This window comes from Hyaena hyaena, unplaced genomic scaffold (assembly GCF_003009895.1).
Source record: "Hyaena hyaena isolate Hyena2069 unplaced genomic scaffold, ASM300989v1 scaffold_21, whole genome shotgun sequence".
NCBI lineage: Eukaryota > Metazoa > Chordata > Mammalia > Carnivora > Hyaenidae > Hyaena > Hyaena hyaena.
In genome coordinates, this window is record NW_024080653.1 from 2,744,348 (window position 1) to 2,764,961 (window position 20,614).

The window sequence follows — 20,614 nt, forward strand, 5'->3', positions numbered from 1 at the left end:
TTGTCAGGGCAATAGAATTAATTGCAATCATTCTTATTTCATTTCAATTGAATACCTTTTTTTTTTAATTTTTTTTTTATTTATTTTTTTTATTTCTAGGAGAGAGAGAGAGAGACAGTGTGAGCAGGGGAGGGTCAGAGAGAGAGGGAGACACAGACTCTGAAACAGGCTCCAGGCTCTGAGCTGGCAGTCAGCACAGAGCCCGATGCGGGGCTCGAACCCACAGGCCACGAGATCATGACCTGAGCGAAAGTTGGACACCCAGCCAACTAAGCCACCCAGGCGCTCCAATTGAATACCTTTTAAAAATGTACCCATACTTGCCTGTTTTATTAAGTTTACTATCTGACGGTAATTTAAGGTCTTCATTGTACTGTAGATTAAGCAAACATAACAATAGAGGTAGGCAACTGCGACTTGGGTCTTATTTATTCACTTTTCCCCAAGACATGTGGCAGCAGTGTGGTGGTCGCCACACCACTGCCTGTACGTCGCCGTCACTCAAAGGCCTGCCTGGACTTAGTTAGAATGTTTAAATGCAGATTTCTTAGTGTCTCCACACCTTTTAACATGAAAATATTCCTGGAAAGTGTCATCTGAAATAATGAATAGTAACCATTTCCCAAACTTGATAAACGTACTGTCCTCCTTTAAAAGCAACATTCTCGGGGCGTCTGGGGGGCTCACTCGGTAAAGCGTCCGACTTTGACTCAGGTTATGATCTCACGGCTCCTGAGTTCGAGCCCCACATCCAGCTCTGTGCTGACAGCTTGGAGCCTGGAGCCTGCTTCCGATTCTGTGTCTCCCTCTTTCTCTGCCTCTCCCCCACTCACAGTCTGTTTCTCAAAAATGAATAAATATTAAAATTAAATTTAAAAATAAAGCATATTCTCTAAGGTCCTCCCCACCCCGTGGTGACTTGAATTATGTTTATTACGATAGTGTGTAAATATGTGCAAACTGACAGGCTGAAATTCTTATGCATGTAGCTGTACACATATCAAAATAACAATGTATGCTTGGGGGAGGTTTTCCTGAGGCTTCTGTGCACACCGCTCCTCCTGTTTAGTCTGGTGACCCCTCTTTCCCGCCGGTATCCATGTGGGCCCGGTCAGGAGGAAGGAACGGCCAGGTAGCGCAGACAGGCCAAGGTTCTTACAAAGGAGATGAGGCTGAGATGGAAGAAGAGTCACTGCAGAGACCACATGGCCCCTCGGGCTGAGGGGGTGCCCGAGCGAGGCCGGGGTTCAGACTCCCTGACGGGGTGCAGTTGCGGCCCACTGGGTGGCCCAGCCCCTCCCTGGCTTGCCCAGGGCAGCGAGTGTGTGGGTGCTGGGCCGCAGGAAGTGCTGGAAAGTGCGTGGGAAAGCCACGGCCAGTAGCCAGGCGTAGGGCCACACGGGAGCACCAGGAGCGAGTATTGGGAGCAGGGCCCCGGTGGGAGCCCTCCTGCTGGCAGGCCGGCCGCGTGGACATGCTGGGGAAGGAGTGGCGGTGCGGCAAGAGGCCTGGAGCACAGGTGTCTGTCGAGAGGATCACGGGCAGGGGACACTAGACCACGTGCTGCAGGGTTGCGGAGGGACCCAATTTCTGGCCCATGGCCGGGGTCATCGCTGGCGTCTTCACAGCTAGCTACACGCTCAGCTGTGCCCACTGGGAGGGAGACATGTTTCAGGGACCCGCCCAGTTACCGCACAGCAGTGTGTGTGACAGTTGAATGTGGAGTTGCCCCGCAGTGCGTGGGTATCTGACACATGACGCCATCCCAGCCAGATGCGTTTGCAATGTTCGAGTGCTAGCGAACAGGGCTGACCCTCCCGAGTGCTGTGACCGGGCCGGGTTCCCGCGTAGCCTTGCGGTAGCTCATCACGCTGCGTAGGAATCTTTGCTTAAAACGTAACTGCTTTCGGGGCACCTGGGTGGCTCAGTCGGTTACGCATCTGACTGTTGATTTCAGCTCAGGGTCGTGATCTCACGGTAGGAGAGTTCAAGCCTCACCTCAGGCTCTCCGTTAACAGTGCAGAGCTTGCTTGGGATTCTCTGTCTCCCTCTCTCTGTCCCTCCCTCCTCTCTCTCTCTCTCTCTCTCAAAAATTGAAAAAAAAATTTTTTTCTTTTAAAAAATCCTCTCCAAAGATTCTGATTTGGTTGGGCTAGGGTGGAACCCAGGAATTTGCGTTTTTGATAGGTGCCCTCCGGGTGCTGTCGGTGTGGCTCTGAGTGCTGAGAGCGGCAGGTCTGGGGCTGGACCGCGTGACCGGTGTCCTACTGCACGTCGTGCCCTTATCGCCTAACACGCCGCCTTCTGGAAGCATGGCACCTGACACGTGGGCCGGATGAACAACCGCTGAACCACTAATGCGCTTGGGGCACCTGGCTGTGGCCCCAGAGAAGGGCCCCATTGTTAGCGCCTCTTCCCAGAGGGCCCTTCTGCATACTGTCTGGGTTAAAACGGACTTTATACTAATACCATCTTTCTTTACATTTAACAGGGAGAAAGAACAAGAAACACAAAAAGAGGAACGTTTGATGGAAGAAAAGAAAAAGAAAAAGCAGGAAGAAAAGAAAAAGAAGGAAGGTGCTCAGAAAAAGGTTTGGCCAGAACTACCACCTCATTGACTGTAATCGCCACAGGCCTCATTTGCAGCATCCCAGCCATTATGTCACAGAGGTTCATTTGATGACCTCTCAAAACCGATACGCCAAATCTGCGCTTAGCGAAACACAGATTTTACACTAGCGAAATGAATGCGGGGTCATGGCCACCGAGTGTCTGTCTTCAGGAGCTAGGAATGTAGTGTTGCGTTTGAGAGGAGTCTCATTTTCTTTGTTGCTGGTGCAGAACATCCATGCTCCTCGGCTCGTGGCGCCCCATCCGGGGCAGTTGTGTCCGGGAAGTGAGGGAAGGGCCACGTAACCGATTTTACTAGGGAAACTAGAGATCAGTTTTGCAGGTTTGGCCAATGTTCTTTTATAAATCCTGTTAGTGAATGTTAAAAATTAAAAGCCCTACTGTAAATCTTACAGTCGCATTTGAATTTTGTGGCATTTAACATACCGGGTTATGCCATTTGTTGTCCTTGCCTAGTTTAATGTGTCTTGTGCTTTAAACTGTGTGCCTTTTAGTCTGGATCACCGTACCGAGCTCAGATGAGCTTCCAGATAGGTGAGGGGTTTTTTGCCTTGAGATCGCTGTTGGCATATAATAGCACGTAGACAGTTATACATTTTTCCCATTAACAAATTTTAATATCACCTGGGCAAAAATTTGCTTTTAAAATTTCCAGTATTAAAGTCTGCTTATAAACTTTCATAGATGTGCACATGCTACACATTATTATTCCTAAAGAGTTTCTGATTTTTTTTTTCAGGCTGCTGATCAAAAAACCAAAGGTAAGTTTATTTTATATGGGGGTGGTATGTTTTACAGCAGCAGCAAACTTTTTTATGATGAAGATGACTCTCATTTTAATTGGTAGTTAAAAACAAAGAATCTAACCTTGGCTTTGAATCTTTTGAATCTTCTTTTTATTATTCACTGTGAAATTCATCATTTATCACTTTTTTTACATCTATATTTTATTGGTGTTACTTTCTAAACAATGCTTTTTCGTTTTCCTTTGGTTTGCTTTCCACCAAACAAGGACTAAACTAATAATGTTGATCCAATTTGAATAAGACCAGAAGATAGCGAATTTTTTTTGAAGCTTCCAGTTTCTCTTTGCCAACTATATATAATAAAAAGAGCTCTATTTTTGTATTCCCTCTTTGCTAGTGATATAGAAAAGATTTCTTTTTTATTTTCTGAGTCCAGAACTCACTTACGACTGCCTTCGTGGGTGCTGGAAAGACACATAGTTCCCCCAGGAGCCTTGGCGTCCCTGGGATTTGCTGGAAAGTGAGCAAAGCGGAAGTCGCACCACGAGCTTCTTCCCTCCGTGCTGGCTCTGGTCGGGGACAGTCCGGTGGCGTGGGCACGTGCGGGAGCCGCGCATACCAGCTCTGTAATTTGGGGCCGGTGACCTCACTTCCTCAACCTCAAGCACCTCATGTTTCAAATGAGAGAGCTGCTGAGCGCGTGGTCCCACTGCGTGAGGCTGCCAGGCAGATCCAGCGAAGCACATGGCAAAGGGCTCAGTGCGTCGCGTGCGACTGGTGCTCAGTAAGGGTCAGTTGTAATGAACTGTGATGTTAACGTCTCTGCTGGACCATCACGTGTACACAACCGTACACGCAGGCACATACAGTATAAAGACTTAGTGGAGCGCCCTTTCAGGTGGTACCACTGCTAATACCCTACTTTTGTTTGGCAGCTTTTAGTTTCCGAAGTAAAGTTTGTGTCAGTGGCTTCACTTGAACTTCATACCTGAGCAGGGCAGGGATTAGTTTACTGTGAAGACACAGGCTGACAGCACGAGTTTAAGTGGCCTGTGCTTGGCCAGCAGTTTGTGGAAGGAGAGGGCCAGAGAGAGCCTGGGCTCCCGACCCCCGGCGGTGGGCCGCCAAGCTCCTGCACCCGGGTCACGGTAAGCCTGGGACTTCATGCCAGTCAGCCAAGTCAGTAGTAAGAGGCAGCCTGGTTCTCAAAAGGGACCTTTTTTTTCTCTACTCCCAGAAGCAGTGTGAGTTTACATCACACTTTTCCAGAAGGTCCAGAGTGTTGTGGTACATAATCATATTGGCAGTTCCCATCTTGCAGAGGAAACGGCAGTGTCTTCCACTTGTCACTCACAGCTACAGGATTATTTTTCTGAGTCCCCATTTCCTTTTTCCTTTTTTCTTCTTTTTAACATTCTGGGAAGTTTTTATGACCTGTTTCAAACCCGGCTGTATTCTGTTGTCACTGTCGTCTCGTCAGATAGTAACAAATTGCTCCTGTTTGTGTGGTGACTGTGAGTTACGTGGTCCTGCCACACGGCACAGAATTATCATCTCCCGCTACTGTTCCGATGAGTATTTCCATTGCATACTCCAAACTCGGCTGGAATTTTATGTTCTCCTTTTATCTTCTCTAAATTACTGCTCCTTTGGGTCCAATTTGTCATCAGCTGTACTAACTATAACTAGCCGTAGCACACAGAATAGTAATGATTATTAATGTCTTCTAAACAACAAAAAAAAAGCTTTTTAAATTATAAATAATCCAACAGTGCTGCTGGGTAACTCACTAATGAATGTTAGCAGGTTCAAGGTTTACATTTTTCTCAGATGCTCCCTTATTCCTGGTTCAAATCAAAATTACCTCCTGCAAGAAGGTGGTTCTGAGTTTCTGACTGGGTGCGTATGTTGGGTACCATGGGCCGGGCCTGCCGTTGCCCCAATGAACATGCCCCTTGCCCCTCAAAGAACTGCACTGAGCAGTTCAAAAAACCTTCCTCTGAGCCCTCTTCACAAACAATAATTTTTTCTAAATTCCACTAAACATTGCCTTCGCATTACCGGTGACTAGGGAAGGAGGGCGCCGAACTCGATGGCTTGTCCTGCATTAGTGAGACTCGAGATGCCCTCATAGCTGGGAGCAGGCAGACCTAATCCCGTCGTGAGATACCATTAACCTACGTATTATGTCCCTGCTGTCTGAGCGCCCGTGCTTTATGCTGGGGTTTGCTTCGGTAGTCAGTAATCTTCTTTCTTTTTCTTAATTATTTTTTAATGTTTTATTTATTTCTGAGAGACAGAGACAGTGTGAGCAGGGGAGGGGCAGAGAGAGAGGGAGACACAGAATCCGAAGCAGGCTCCAGGCTCTGAGCTGTCAGCACAGACCTCGATGCGGGGCTCGAACCCACTAACTGTGAGATCATGACCTGAGCCAAAGTTGGACGCTTAACCAACTGAGCCCCCCAGGCACCCCTCTTGTTTCTTTATTTTGGGCACTACTCTTAATTTGGGCACAGATGATAATAGCTTTGTATGTGATGTGATGGCTTTGTGAGCCCAAATTTTCTATAATTGTCTTCAGGGATTTTTATGAACTTAATTTGTTTTCTGATTAATTATAGCACCCATAAATGTGAAGTAACGTAATTTATTGGTTTTAGCCAGATTTCCTAAAGTTCATAAAATAGGTAAGTTTTCATACAAGAAGCTCAGTTAATTACATCATGTGTGAAAGCAAGTGTCTTGATGACCCAGAATGTCTCGAACTGCATGTGATTAATGCTTTATGGTTTTGAGTCATGTACTCTAATAAATTCACACATTATGATTAGTCTCCTGATCTTATTTCAAAGGACGGACTGTAATGTAAGTTTTGCAATCGGGTATTCAACTTTGCCATGTATTCAATTTGTAATGCTAATTTTAAGACAATCTTTATGAGCTTTTGTTAATGTAAATCAGTTGAAACCATATGCTCTCTCAATAGCCTTAACGCTGAGTTATAGAGGTTTTGGGGTCACAGATGATATGCACTTAAGGCTCATTCTAGACATGTATTTCTCTCAGTACGAACGCAGGTCAGAGTTGAAGTTAGAAGCGCGCCTTCCTAGCTTCACAGTCAGAAGTAGATGCGAACACGCAGAAGTGAGAACCCAGCCTCTGCACCTCACCGGTTAGCCGGCCCTTCCCTTGGGCAGAGGTGGCAGATTGCAGTTTGCTCGGTCCTGAGCTATTTGCTCAACGTGATATTCACCAGTTCGTTTTTATAAGGCATCGTGATGTCTGTGTATTCCTGACTTACATGGTGTGGTAAAATCGGCCAGGTTCCCCGAGTTCCCGTGTCTTCACGTTCACGTCCACAGCACCAGAGCAAATACTGTTTCAAGTGTATGAGCTGCTCTTAGAAGCAGTAGCTACAAGTCTGCTTAGTGTGTGCAGCGCAGCATGGTTTATAAAATACGGCAGTGTGTTTGGTGTCTACAAAATTAATAGAATCATAGAGTGTGAAGGATCCTTACAGTTTGTCCGGTTCCTTCATTGGTTAGGAAATGAGGTGCAAAGAGGTTGGGCAGGTCGCCCAGGTCTGGACAGCTGTCGGTAGTGGCAGAACACTAGAACACTTACCTCCCTGCTGTCACTTAACGTATGCGAGGGACACATCAGTGTTGTATATCCATCGTCAGTACAGTCATTCATTCTAGGAGGTGACTTAGGAGCTTTAGAAATAAGGCTGAAAGAAGTTCCTAAGGGATTCATTATGTGAGAGGTCTTTATGGGATGCTATCTTCTAGGATTTTATATATTAGGTATCTTTTTTTAGCCATGTTACCATGTTTAAAGTATTATTTTTAAAATTTTTTTAATGTTTTACTTATTTCTGAGAGAGAGAGACAGCATGAGCAGGGGAGGATCAGAGAGAGGGAGGGAGATATAGAATCAGAAGCAGGCTCCAGGCTCTGAGCTGTCAGCACAGAGTCTGACGCGGGGCTTGAACCCACGAACCATGAGATCATGACCTGAGCCAAAGTCCAACTCTTCACCAACTGAGTAATTACTTTAATTACCCCTTAAAGTAATTATTTAATTTTACTGTTAAATCCCTGGAGAAGGAAGATATAATCAGTGCACTCCTATTTTTTCCATGGGAACAAAAGAAAGTATATTAAGATGTGGTATTTTTCCCCTAATATCTAGGCAATTTAAAAGGGTAGAAATTATCGGAGGGAACCAGCTAAGCCAGGACATGCATAGAAGTTCCTCCTCAGCTTTATTTTTAAAAAATTAATGTTTATTTTTGAGAACAAGAGAGAGACAGAGAGAGAGAAACAGGAGTGCAAGTGGGGGAGGGGCAGAGAGAGAGGGAGGCACAGAATCCAAAGCAGGCTCCAGGCTCTGAGCTGTCCGCACAGAGCCCAACGCAGGGCTCAAACCCACTAACCATGACATCATGACCTGAGCCGAAGTCCGACACTTAACTGACTGAGCCCCAGGGCGCCCCCTTCCTCAGCTTTCGAAGGAAGGAAGTACATCCACTGGTGCCCACGCTGCTTCTGTTACAGGCCCTTTACCAGCATCTCCCTGGGGCCTCCTGAGAAGTCCCTGATGAAGCGAAAGTCTGCATCCCTGTTTAGCTTAACCAAACCAACGGTAAACATAAAGGCAGTTCCAAGTTTAGAGAAAGTTACAGTTTATAGGGGCGCCTAGGTGGCTCAGTCGGTTATAAGCATCCAACTTCGGCTCAGGTCATGATCTCACGGTTCGTGGGTTTGAGCCCTGCGTTGGGTTCTGTGCTGACAGCTCAGAGCCTGGAGCCTGTTTCAGATTCTGTGTGTCCCTCTCTCTGTCCCTCCCCTGCTCACGCTGTCTCTCTCTCTCTCTCAGAAATAAATAAAAATGTAAAAAAAAATTTAGGGAAAGTTACAGTTTATAGCTCCAAAGGAAGCTGACAGTCTGCACTCCAAGAAATCACTTAACAGATTACTTTCTTTGCTTTTTTTTTTTTTTAAACCGCTTTATTGACTTAAGTTGTCACACGGGAAACTGCGCGTGTTTCCTAAGTTGGGGGCATGCGAGCCTGTGAAACCATCCCCACAACTGAGACTGGACCCCCGCTCCCGAGGTCCCCCCCCCCCCCACCCACTGTGTATACGCTGCCCGCCTCCATCGGGCCGCAGGCAACGTTCGCTGCTTGCTTCCTGTCCCCACCGCAGCTTTTCTTCCCCGGACTCTCGTTAGGTAAATGGAATCACGTGGGATGTGCTCTTGGGCTCTGTCGCTTGGAGTAATGCTTTAGAGGCTCGTCCCTGTCATGCGTATCATCAGGTCACTCCTTTCCATTGCCGAGCAGGCTTCCGTTGGTTGGATTTGTCACAGTTTGTCCATTTACCCGTCGTGGGCATGTGCCTTCTTTCCAGTTTTTAGTGCTTGTGAATAAAGCCTCTACAACCTTCGGTATCGAAGTCTCAGTACAGACATGTGCTTTGCTTTTTCTTTGGTAAATGTGTAGGAGGAGAGCGGCTGGATCTTAGGGTAGATGTAGGTTTACCCTTCCAAGAAACTACGAAACCTTTTCAAAGTGGTTACACCCCTTCCCGGTTCTGCATCCTTACCAGCACTTGGACACCATCAGTCTTGATTTCAGTAGCCTTTCTAACTGGTGTGCGGTGACTTCTCATCATGCTCTTGATTTGTGTTTCTGTAATGGCCGATGGTATTGAACGTGACTCCCGTGCTTTCTTGCTCTCCGTGTATCTTTGGCGAATATTCAAACATTTGCTGCTTTTTAAAAAGCTGAGTTATTTGCTCTCTTATTCCTGATTGGTTTCTAGTATTAAATTGGCCTCTAGAGTTGGGCAGAAAGACTCATGGTGGCAGCTTAGTTTTCCTCATGCCTCAGCCCTGCCCTTCCAGTTACAAATAACTGTGTGTGCGGTTATTTGTAATACAGTAACTTCAGAAAGTACAGCTGTGATCACATTTTATCTCGCTTTTGCTTTTAACACACCTACTAAAGGTCACAATAAATGAGCGGTTAGTTACATTTTGCTACCTAGTTAGTTCATTAATTAAACAAACAATTAACAAATATCTACCAGACAGAGCAGAGATAAATTCTCTGTTCTCAAAGAGGTGTTTTAGATCTATAAGCAAATGAACTCAATAAAATGTTCCAGGGGTTGTGATTTATTTATCCCACATCTTGTTCCTGAAAGGATTTAAGTACATTTCACTTTTCATTCAATATTTATATCCCTGGAAGAAAAGATGGCCTGTAGTTAAAAATAAGTGAGAAAACTGGGGGAAAGGCAGATAGTGGTTTAGAACGAGATAAACACAGGCCGGGGGCTGGCCCCTCTCCCGGTTGTCCCCAAGTCAGCTGTGCAAAGGACACAAGGGGGGGGGTATCCCAGCCATCCTGAACCCACCCAAGAGATCCCTCTCCCCAGCCACTCCCACCACAAACAGTGAGGTGAACCTAGAGAGCTGGAGAGCAGGGAGGCCAGCTACCCAGGTCCATCTTCGGGATTCAGAGCTGACCTTTTATTTCATTATTATTATTTTTAATGTTTTTATTTCTGAGAGAGAGAGAGAGAAAGAGAGGCAGCGTGAGCAGGGAAGGGTCAGAGAGAGAGGGAGATACAGAATCCGAAGCAGCCTCCAGGCTCCAAGCTGTCAGCACACAGCCCGACGCGGGGCTCGAACCCACAAACCGCGAGATCATGACCTAAGCGAAAGTCGGACACTTAACCGACTAAGCCACCCAGGCGCCCCGAGATTCACATTTTTTTAAACAATTTTTAATGATTTAGAATCCAAAGCAGGATCCAGGCTCTGAGCTGTGAGCACAGAGCCCGATGCGGGGCGTGACCCCATAAAACGTGAGATCATGACATGAGCCAAAGTCAGATGCTTAACCAACTGAGCCATCCAGGCGCCCTGAGATTCACATTTTAAAAGGATCATGGAACATGCCAGATTGAAGATGAATCCGACGGTGGCGGGAGAACTGGGGTCAGCAGGCACATTTAGACTGCCACCTATTTGAGATGATGGTGCCGCGCGGGGCAGGCAGAGCCTAGACACTGGCCGGGCCAGTTATCCGGCAGGGATTTCCCGAACACCTACTGTCTGACTGGCACTGTTTGCTATGGGGGGAAACAGATTTAAAACCACAGATATGCCTCCCCCTCTCTGGGAGTAGAGCCTTGTTGGAGGGCGGGCAGGACCCCCAGGCACGAGGCTGGCTGTGCCCTTACTGACCGGACGGCTGCTGTGAAGGGAAGGAACATTGTTTAAGGAGAGCACAGAACAGAAGAATCGCAAGCGGGCTGCGATGGGGGAAGGCACCCTGACTGAAGCTGGAAACAAGATCTGAAGCTGGAGAGATGGCAGCTGGGTCAGGGAGAGCAGACGGAGGCCTCAGGGGCGCCCGCACTCGGAGGGGACAGCGTTTGCACAGGCTGCCCGGCCGGTGGGCATTCTCTGGGAACTGAGTGAACAAAGAGCTGGCACCGCAGGTGAGCTGTGGGCCACGGGGGGACGGTGTCACTGAGGCTCAGGTGGACAGGGACCCAGTGGGCACAGGGCCCGCAGAGGTGGAATATTCCTTTTCAAAATCCATTTGCGACATGGCCTATTTCCCTCCCCTCCCCCAGCCTTCTCCGACTAATGTTGGCCTCGTCTGACTCGGGCTCCCTCTGCGGCAGGTTGTCGGGCTCTGTGCTTCCAGAGGATAAACGGCCCAGGGTCACTGCTGCTGCACAGCACACGGGCCTGCCGCGCGAAGCAGCGTGCATGCGGCAGAGAACGCATTTCACGCATAAATCCACTCAAACCTTCCGTGCTTCATGAGATTTAGGATTTGCTGTTCTTCAGAGCTGTTCAGGTCCAGATGATCGAGTGTGGAGAGAGACGAGGTCAGGCCGGAGGTGAGAGAGCTCAGGGGCCTCTGTTCCCCCTTCGTGTCTGTCCAGTGTGTGGCCTCATTTGGGGACGTATTCATGTCCCCAGTGTTACATACTGGGAAGATGATAGAAAAGCCAATGTATATTAATGCTGTAGTGGTTACTTGACTTTAACATAGGCTCTTATCAAAGTTTTCTACTTTGATCTTCTAAATCTGCCAGCTGTTGCTTAAAAGAGGTTAGAAATATTTGCCTGTATGATAAGCAGTTCATTTCTTTAGAGTGGAAGAATCCAAGGACCAAAACAAAGTAATCTTTTAATAAAACGATTCTTACAGTTAGTAGTCATTATTAAAGTAAATTTACTTTAACATTCATACTATCCAGTCTGATGTACTAAGAGTAGCATTTAATTTAATTTCATGCTTTTTTAGAGAGGTAGCTGTAAGACATTAGAATAGAAAATATCTCTAAACAGCGTTCTCTCATTAGCAACAGGCACTGCGATAATGTAGTTAGTGGTTAATGAGTTTGTGCTCGTTTTAGTGGAGCTCCCGGAGTCGCCATGGTGACAGATGGGCCAGAAGCGGCCAGTGGAGCTCACAGAAGGCCGTGCTCGGTGCCCATCGGGACTGCCCGTGAGCGTGGCAGCTGGGCCCTCCTGCCCGCGGCCACCTCGCCCGGCCTCCTGTGCTCTGAGGAGCTTCTGCTGCAGCGTCTGGTGCCTCGTGGGTTGCAGCAGAGACTGCAGGAATGAAAATCTTCCTTGGAACCACAGGCTCTTTGAGCCCTGGGAGATAGTTCCCTTTTGTATAGATTTCAGGAAGTACAAATTTAAATTTTTAAGAACTCCGCATCTTCAAGTGTATATTCTGAAATAGCTGGAATTTTTTTTTTTATATTTTTATTTATTTCTAGGAGAGAGAGAGAGAGAGACAGCGTGAGCAGGGGAGGGTCAGAGAGAGAGGGAGATACAGACTGTGAAACAGGCTCCAGGCTTGAGCTGGCAGTCAGCACAGAGCCCGACGCGGGGCTCGAACCCACGAACCGCGAGATCATGACCTAAGCGAAAGTTAGACGCTCAACCGACTAAGCCACCCAGGCGCCCCTGAAATAGCTGGAATTTTAATGCATGATTTTTGAGTATTTTTCTTATGTCATTGTGTGGTATCTACGTGGAAGAGAAATTCTATGCTTTATCATACAAAAACTTCTATTTCTTATCTTTTTTTGTTAAAAAACATTTTTTAATGTTTATTTTTGAGAGAGAGCGTGCATGCATGAGCAAGTGGGAGGGGGCAGAGAGAATGCTGTAGGTTCTGAGCTGTCAGCACAGAGCCCGATGCGGGGCTCGAACCCACAAACCGTGAGATCATGACCTGCGCCAAATTTGGACGCTTAACTGACTGAGCCCCTCCAGGCGCCCCTATTTCTTAACTTCTAAAATGCCACCACTTCTAGAACATCATCGATCTAATAGTATCTTCCGTACAGATGCAGTTACAGAGCTAATGAGGAAACTGTATTAAATATATACACCAATTGTAAGATGATGCATGAAAACTTATGAAACGAGATATATTAACATGTCCCTTTAGCTTGGCATTTATCTATAAAAAGTCACATTTAAAATACACCATTGCATACTCCCCTGTCAGTGTGCTGCGGTAGCTGGGTGGCTGCGGTAGCCCATGAGAGTCTAAGGGAGAGTATAGGGAGGTCCCATTTCAGTAAATGCCGTCATAAGGAGACCACTGTGGAATCACTAGGTCATGACCACATACCATGATGTTGTTAAGGTGAGAGAAAGAGTTGCATGTACTACTTGCTTTAAAAAAAAAAAAAAAAAGACTTTTTTTTTTTTATGTTCATTATTTTTGAGAGAGAGGGAGACAGAATCTGAAGCAGGCTCCAGGCTCCGAGCTGTCAGCACAGAGCCTGATGCGGGGCTCGAACCCACAAACTGAGAGCTTGTGACCTGAGCCCAAGTCAGATGCTCAGCTGACTGAGCCACCTAGGCGTGCCCCCTCCCCCACAAAATCTGGTCTTAATCAGAGTTCAGTTGAAGTGTATAATACATAACCGCTCTAGCTGTTTTGAAAAACAGGGTGCTTGTACGATCATTGCGAGGGAAGGGGGAGGGGCGGCCCCCAGGCTGGGCCTCCGGACCCGATTCCCCAGAGTCATCCCAAAGAGTGGCTCCCTGGGAAGGAATCAGGAGGCCTCACCGGCCCTGCGTCCAGGGGTCAGGAAGCCGCCGTCCACACTGTCCCTGCCCCCTCGCAGGCCGCGATTGGGAACTCGCGGAGGCTCCAGGGCCGCAGCTCGCTGGCTGGGGAGGCAGCAGTGCGAGCGGAGAACCTGTGCGGGCCCTGTTGTGACCGCGCCCTCTGGAAACTCCCACTGAAGGCAGAGAAGTGTTTCTTGGCAAGAAAATTGCCCTAAAGAAGCCGGGCTTTCTTAGAGGATGGTTTCCTCCCTGCCTCTTCCCCAGCAAGTGTCGCCGTCACTTACAAGAAGAGGGGAAGGTTTATTAGGGTGAGGGAAGCGCAGGGAGAGTTTGGGCTGCCAGACACCTGGCTGCCGTCTTCGTGTTCTCTGACCCGGTGACTCGTCGACAGTCCCTCAGTCCGGCTAGACTTCCCCTCGCCTGACTGGTGCTGCTGCTGTGCTATAGCAGCGGCGTGTGCCATCGACTCGCCGCTGAGCCTGTGTCACTGAGGGCTAGCCCTAGAGGGAGGCAGGTCTGAGAAGAGCGGTGTGGTGGTGACGTTGACACCCTCCCTACTCTCTGGCCGCCGGGAGGGTGAGAAATTAGTGTCTGAAGAGGCTGGGGGGCTGCTCAGAAAACGCCCGTTTGATTTATGTGTATCATAAGAAGAGATGAAACTTCGAGGCCCTCCTCTCGTCAGCTGGCCGCTGTTTTCAAGGGTCCCAGGAACCCTGGCTGCACCAGGGAAGTTTGTCCGCCGTCCCCTGTGCGCGGTCAGCAGGCCCAGAGGCTCGGTCCCTTCCACCCCGTGGCTCCGCTCACTGAGGCGCTTTCCCTTCCCCTCAGACCTTTCCTAAGCGCAGCCTGCTGCCCTACGCAGCCCTGTCCCCTTCTGAGGGGAAGGAGGAGACCGGCTTTCGATGACTTTTAAGCGAGGCTGTACAGGCGGCCACACGTAATGGGGTGCATCTAACACGAGGAAAGTGAATAGTCCGTGTTCAGAGATCTTAGAGTGGCTGTTTTATGTTCAGAAATAGTTACTGATTGGTAACATTCACTTATTGAACTTCTTCAAAACCGGCGACTGACAGCATTCATTTTTTACGTCACAATTCTTCATTTTTGTAGCATCAGTTCCTTTTCCTATAAATAGTTTGAAGAAAAATAGCCCTGACTTTGTCCTTTGATCTTTCTGAAAAGAAAGCAGCAGTGTAGGGGCAGAGCTGTGGCTGGCCGTCCGAGATGAGCCTTGTCGCCAGGGCGCCGGTGTCCTCCTGGTAATTAGCTCACTTGGGCCCTGGGGGTCTGTGCAGGTGAGGGGGGAACAGGGTGACTTCTCAGGGTCCCGTCAGCTTGGGGCCTTTGCTTCTGAGCCCTTGCTGGTTGTTTCCATCAGGTTTCTAGCTTTCTTTGTTCTATTTTTCTTTTTATGTTTATTTTGAAAGAGAGCGAGCGGGGGGAGGGACAGAGAGGGAGGGAGAGAGAGAATTCCAAGCAGGCTCTACACTGTCAGCGTAGAGCCCGACGTGGGGTTTGAACTCCCAAACCATGAGATCATGACCTGAGCCAAAACCAGAGTCAGATGCTTAACTGACCAAGCCACCTGGCCCCCCTCCGTCAGGTTTTGGCTTCAGGTAGCTTTTCTTCATTTCCATTCTTAGAAAAGGCTGGACCACAGACAGAAGCACCGTAATGATCCAGCAGTTCTGTGCACACCCCATGCCCACCCCGAGTGTGCTCCTAACCCTCTTCACCTGCTTCCCTCAACCCCCACCCTCATCCCCTCTGGGAACCGCCAGTTTCCTCTCTGTAGTTAAGAGTCTTTTTGTTTGTTTGTCTCCTTTTGTTTGTTTGATTATTTTGTTTCTTAAATTTCTCTGACTTCTTTCATTTAGCATTGAACCCTCTAGATCCGTCTGTGTTGTCACATATGGTAAGATCTCATTCTTTTCTGTGGCCGAGTGAACCTCCTGTGTGTGTGTGTGTGTGTGTGTGTGTGTCTGTCTGTGCGTGCGCGCACGCACACATACCACATCTCTATCCATTTACCTCTCAGTGGACATTTGGGCTGCTTCCGTATCTTGGCTGTTGTAAATGACGCCGCAGTAAACGTGGGGTCCTGTATCTTGTCAGGTGAGTGTTTTCTTTTCCCTGGGCAGATACCCAGTCGTAGAGTCACTGGGTCACAGGTGGATCCGGTTTTCATTTTCTGAGGAACCTCCGTACTCTTGCACAGTGGCTGCAGGAGCCGGCGTGCTCGCCATCAGTGCGCGTGGTTCCTGATACACTTTGTTCTTTAGAGCAGTTTTTGGTCTATGGCAAGATTGAGCAGAAAGCACAGACAGTGCCCACAGTACTTCCTCCACCCGCCCAGCACAGCCTCAGTTTCTCCTGCCACCTGTGTCCCCCCGGACGTCTCCCTCGGTGTGGTGCCTTCACTGCGGTCTGCGAAGCAGCGTAGGTACGTTACTGTGGACTAAAGGCCACAGTTTACATTTGAGGGTTGGACACTTCACTTCAAGTGGAGTTAGACAGGTGCGGAGCGTCGTGTGTCCGCGATTACGTGTCGTCCTGTGCCCCACCCCTGCAAGACCCGTGCCCCACCCCTGCGAGCGCCTGTGCTCCACCCCTGCAAGACCCGTGCCCCACCCCTGCGAGTGCCTGTGTCCCACCCCTGCAAGACCCGTGCCCCACGGGCCCTGCAAGACCCGTGCCCCACCCCTGCGAGCGCCTGTGTCCCACCCCTGCAAGCGCCCGTGCTCCACCCCTGCAAGACCCGTGCCCCACCCCTGCAAGACCCGTGTCCCACCCCTGCGAGCGCCTGTGCTCCACCCCTGCAAGACCTGTGCTCCACCCCTGCCAGCCCCTTGTGCTCTGCCCTCCTCAAGCCCTTGTCGACCACGGATACTTTACTGTGTCCATAGTTCTGCCTTTTCCAGAATGTCATGTAGTAGGCATCATACAGCATGAAACCTTTTCAGACTGACTTCTTTTACTTAGCAATATGCGTGTAACATTCTTTCACTTCTCTTCACAGTTTGATAGCTCACTTTTTTTTTTTTTAAGTTTATTTCTTGAGAGAGAGCGAGTGTGAGAATGTGAGCAGGGGAGGGGCGGGGGGGGAGAGAGAGAATCCCAAGCAGGCTCCCTGTTGTCCGTGCAGAGCCCTAAGGCTCATCCCAGGAACCGGGAGACCATGACTTAAGTGGAAATCAAGAGGCAGACTCTTAACCGCACCCCAGAGCTCGCGTCCTTTCAGTGCTAACTTCCCCTTGTGTCGTACCAGTTCGTTCATCCTTCACTGTAGAAGGACATCTGGGGGGTTTCCCATTTGGGGCAGTTAGGGATAAAAACTGCCACAAACACTCCTGTGAATGTTTGTGTACATAGAACTTTTCAACTCACTGGGGCAAATGCGTAAGAACTTCTGCTGTTTTAATTGACTAAAGACCAATGTCCGAAAAAATATATGTGAAGTCCCATGTTTAAAAATCAGCCTATCATAGATTTTATAGCTTTCTTTTTAAAAAAGGAAAAACAGAATGGATATTCATCTCCCATGCCTTTGTGAATAATCTTCAAATTAAGTAATTATAAAACACATTCCATGTCCGAACCACGGCCAAGGAAATAGGAGCAGAGAGGGACCGGGCATCAGTGGAGAAATGCAGCAGACTCTGAAGCGATAGTCGTCACAGAGGTAAAACCGTGCCGCATCCTGTCTTCCCTTATTCCCTTACTCAGGGTTGGAAGGAGCCTTAGCGAGTCAGCTGGTCTAAACCTTTCATGTCCAGGTGAGGAAACGGCTCCAGGGATAGTAAGCTTCTTGACCAGGATCATAGTCACCATCAGCGGTAACTGGCCTGATACCCAAGGCTTCCGTTTACCAGTCTGGTGTTTTTTCTGTTCTACCAGTTACTTTCTTTGTATTCTGCTATTTCTGCATTGCTTTTTAACTTGAGACGTGTGTTTACGACACAGCCAAGTCCTTTAGTGCTTGTTAGGCACTTCCTGTGTTTCGGGCACCGTGCTGACATCAGACGCGGGGAGACAGGCCCACTGGTGAGCAGTCTAGGGGCGCCTGGGTGGCTCAGTCACTGTGCACTGACTTTTGATTTTGATTCAGGTCATGATCTCATAGTTCGTGGGATCGAGCCCCACGTCAGGCTCCACGCTGACAGTGTGGAGCCTGCTTGGGGTTCTGTCTCTCCCTCTGCCCTCCCATCTATGAACTCTGTGAATACATAGACACACACGTACTTGCTTACTTACATACGTACTAACTTACATACGTACATACTGACTTACATACTTATATGTTTACTTACTACATACATCATACTTATTTACATACACACTTACACACATGGTTACTTACGTACTTGCGTACATACTGAAGTACATACTTACATACATACATACTTGCTTAAAGGACAAAAAACCGACAAGCTCTCATAGCGGTCAGATGAGGCACACTGGTCCTCTAGGCTCTGGTCGGGGCAATAGGAATGGAAACAGGCGGGTGAGCTTGAGGGTCCTTAGAAGGGACGTTTAAGATAAGCTAAAACGTCACGGTTTGGTGGTTGGTTAATGGTAGGTTGGGGTGGAGTAAGGGAAGGCCCCCAGGTTTCCAGCGTGGAGCCACGTGCCAGGAGAGTGGTAGCAAAACTCAGATGAAGAGTGAGTGAGGATACTGACGAGTGCGGGGAGAGCGCGGAATTTTAAGACATCCAGGTGTGGCTCTCTGGTAGTCATCGGGGGCTCGGATCGTGACCACAGGGTTGATGGGTAAAGCCGTGGGTGGAGACGGGATGACCCAGGGTGAGTGTCTGAACAGAGTGCGTCTGCAATGAAAGGTTAAGGAAGGGCAGAAGAAGCCCACGGAGGAGAGCGGGAAGCGGGGGCTGGAGAGGCCAGCGGGAATCCAGGCAAGGACTTTTGGAGTCACGGAGGCCGAGGTAGAGGGTATGTTGGGGTGGCCAAGTGACCATCGCTACTTAAGACAACAGAGAGGTCAAGAAGATAGCCCAGAATGTGCCATCGGATGTTAGCATCAAGCAAGTGCCAAATGAATGTCATTTCCGCAGAGTAGAGGGCAAGATGGGCTGGGGAAGGGCCAGCGGTAGGTGAGGGAACAGCAGAGGCGGCTCCACAGGCCCTCCGAGAAGCTTGACGGCGGGGGGAGTTGGGAGGAGGCTGGAGGGGAATCTGGGGTCAAGGAGGGCAGTGGTGGTTGCGGTCTTTGGAAGTAGCAGAGGTTTGCGATGAGGGAGCTGGTCGCTGAGAGCGCCACACGGTCCCTGGGCAAGGTAGACGTTGCAGATGTGCCTTCCTCCATTCTCCGCATAAACCCAAGTGGCCAGATCCCTTCTCTTGTGTACTTGTGTTTATAAAGCAAAGATTAATCAGAGGCTCACTCTTAAGCTTTGGGCCCTCGTGTTGGCTCTGGACAGTGTCCCGGGTTTAAGGACCAGAGCAGACAAAATCCCGAGACGGGCTCCCCTGGAAGGCACCGTGTTGCTTTGCCTCCGAAACGTTCGTTGTGGAATGCGCCAGTGTTCACGTACCAAGAAAGAAAAAAACCACTGCCAATTGACTGACATGGCATCGACCAGAAGACACATCGCAATGTAAATGCTATTAACATCTGAAGAGATTTCAGTCTTAGAATTGACGCAATACAGTATGTGCCTCAGGTAGGAGTAACAGAAGCCTGGGACAGAGAACAGTGTGATGCTCATGTGTTTGTAGTGGCGGAAACTTGAGGGCTTTGCCTCATGGCTGTTACTTCTTCTGGAAAGTAAATAGTTCATCGTCTGGGGAGAAGGAGATAAAGGCATTAGCTGCTCCAAAGCGAAAGGTCTTTGAGTGAATCATTGACAGCAGTGGAACTAGGCAGACCCAGGAAATTGTAGGAAGGCCGGGAGCGCTGAGGGTGCCCTCTGTTAGGGACGTGCGCTCGTCACGACACCAGACTACATGGCCGTGATCGGAGTCAGGAGTGGAGAGAGTGAGCAGTGGCTCCGTGTAGGATTATGGGTCTGCTGGGCAGCGCGACACAAAGGCAGTGGGCAGAGGCCCTGCGGACGCAGACTACGTAGACGGCCCAGGGCCACGGGCGCACGGCAGAGCCCCTGCCTGGTATGGGGACGTGAAGACCAGCAGTCATGTCTCGTGCTCCCCCCAGTATGGATGGAAGGATTTTCATAACACTCCTTATGCATTTAAGATATGCACCGAACTAGGTGTAAACTTGTTTTGCACAAAGACATTTACAAATTAAGTAGCAAAAAAATTTTTTTTCAAATAACAAGGTAAATGTAATGTCCTAGATACTCGTGTCTCAAGTTCAAGATGGGAATGACTTTTGAGGCTCAGATTCTTTCCGTTTGATGTGTCTGTGCTCCCTTGCGAATGCAGGATGACTCCTCAGATCCCCTTTGCCTTTGGTCTGCTTCTTTCTAGAAACACAGCCCTGTCGGGGTCACCATTCAGCTCTCCTGCTCTCACTTCTGTTGAAATTACTGTGAAGCTTTTGTTTATGCAACACTCAGATGGCATTTTGGCTGTCACTTAATTCAAATACATCATTTGCAAGTTAGCCCACTTGCATTCTTTTCAAGTAAATCTTTAACAGAGTGTAGTTGGCACTATTGATAGCATCACCACAAATGCTTTAATTATTCAAATAACTCAGAATGTGTGCCTGCATGTGCATGTGCGTGTGTGTGTGGTTATCAGAATTAAAACAAAAATATATGCAAATTCATGGGCATCTGAAAATCCCTTAATTTTGATAAAACACTGACCAAGACCAGTGGTTCTCAAAGAGGGGTCCAGGGACCACCTGAATCAGATCAGAATCACCTGGGAACTTACCAGAAATGCAGAGTCTCCCCTCCTCCCTCCTCCCTACTGAGCTCCCTGGCAGAGGGTGTAGGGGGTGGGAATGGGGCTCTAATGGCCCTGAGTTGAGTCCGAAGTGCGCTGGTGTGAACCGCTGCTCTAACCTAACTGAATCACCCATGTTACAGATGAGGAAACTGGGGCCCAAAGCCCGCTGCTCAGGATTTCAGTCCATAAGGACACTGGGTCTCAGCCCTGAAATGCCAGACTTCAGT

At 48.7% G+C, this 20,614-nt stretch overlaps 1 protein-coding gene across 1 annotated transcript in view; it reads left to right on the forward strand.

Moving 5' to 3' along the window:
* Positions 1-2,569: 2,569 nt before the first annotated feature.
* Positions 2,570-20,614, forward strand: part of TNRC6C (trinucleotide repeat containing adaptor 6C) — an 88,633-nt gene continuing 70,588 nt past the window's right edge. The window contains exons 1-2 of the mRNA XM_039226593.1: positions 2,570-2,591; positions 3,371-3,392. The gene's annotated coding sequence lies outside the window, so the exon portion shown is untranslated. The remainder of the gene's footprint in view (positions 2,592-3,370; positions 3,393-20,614) is intronic.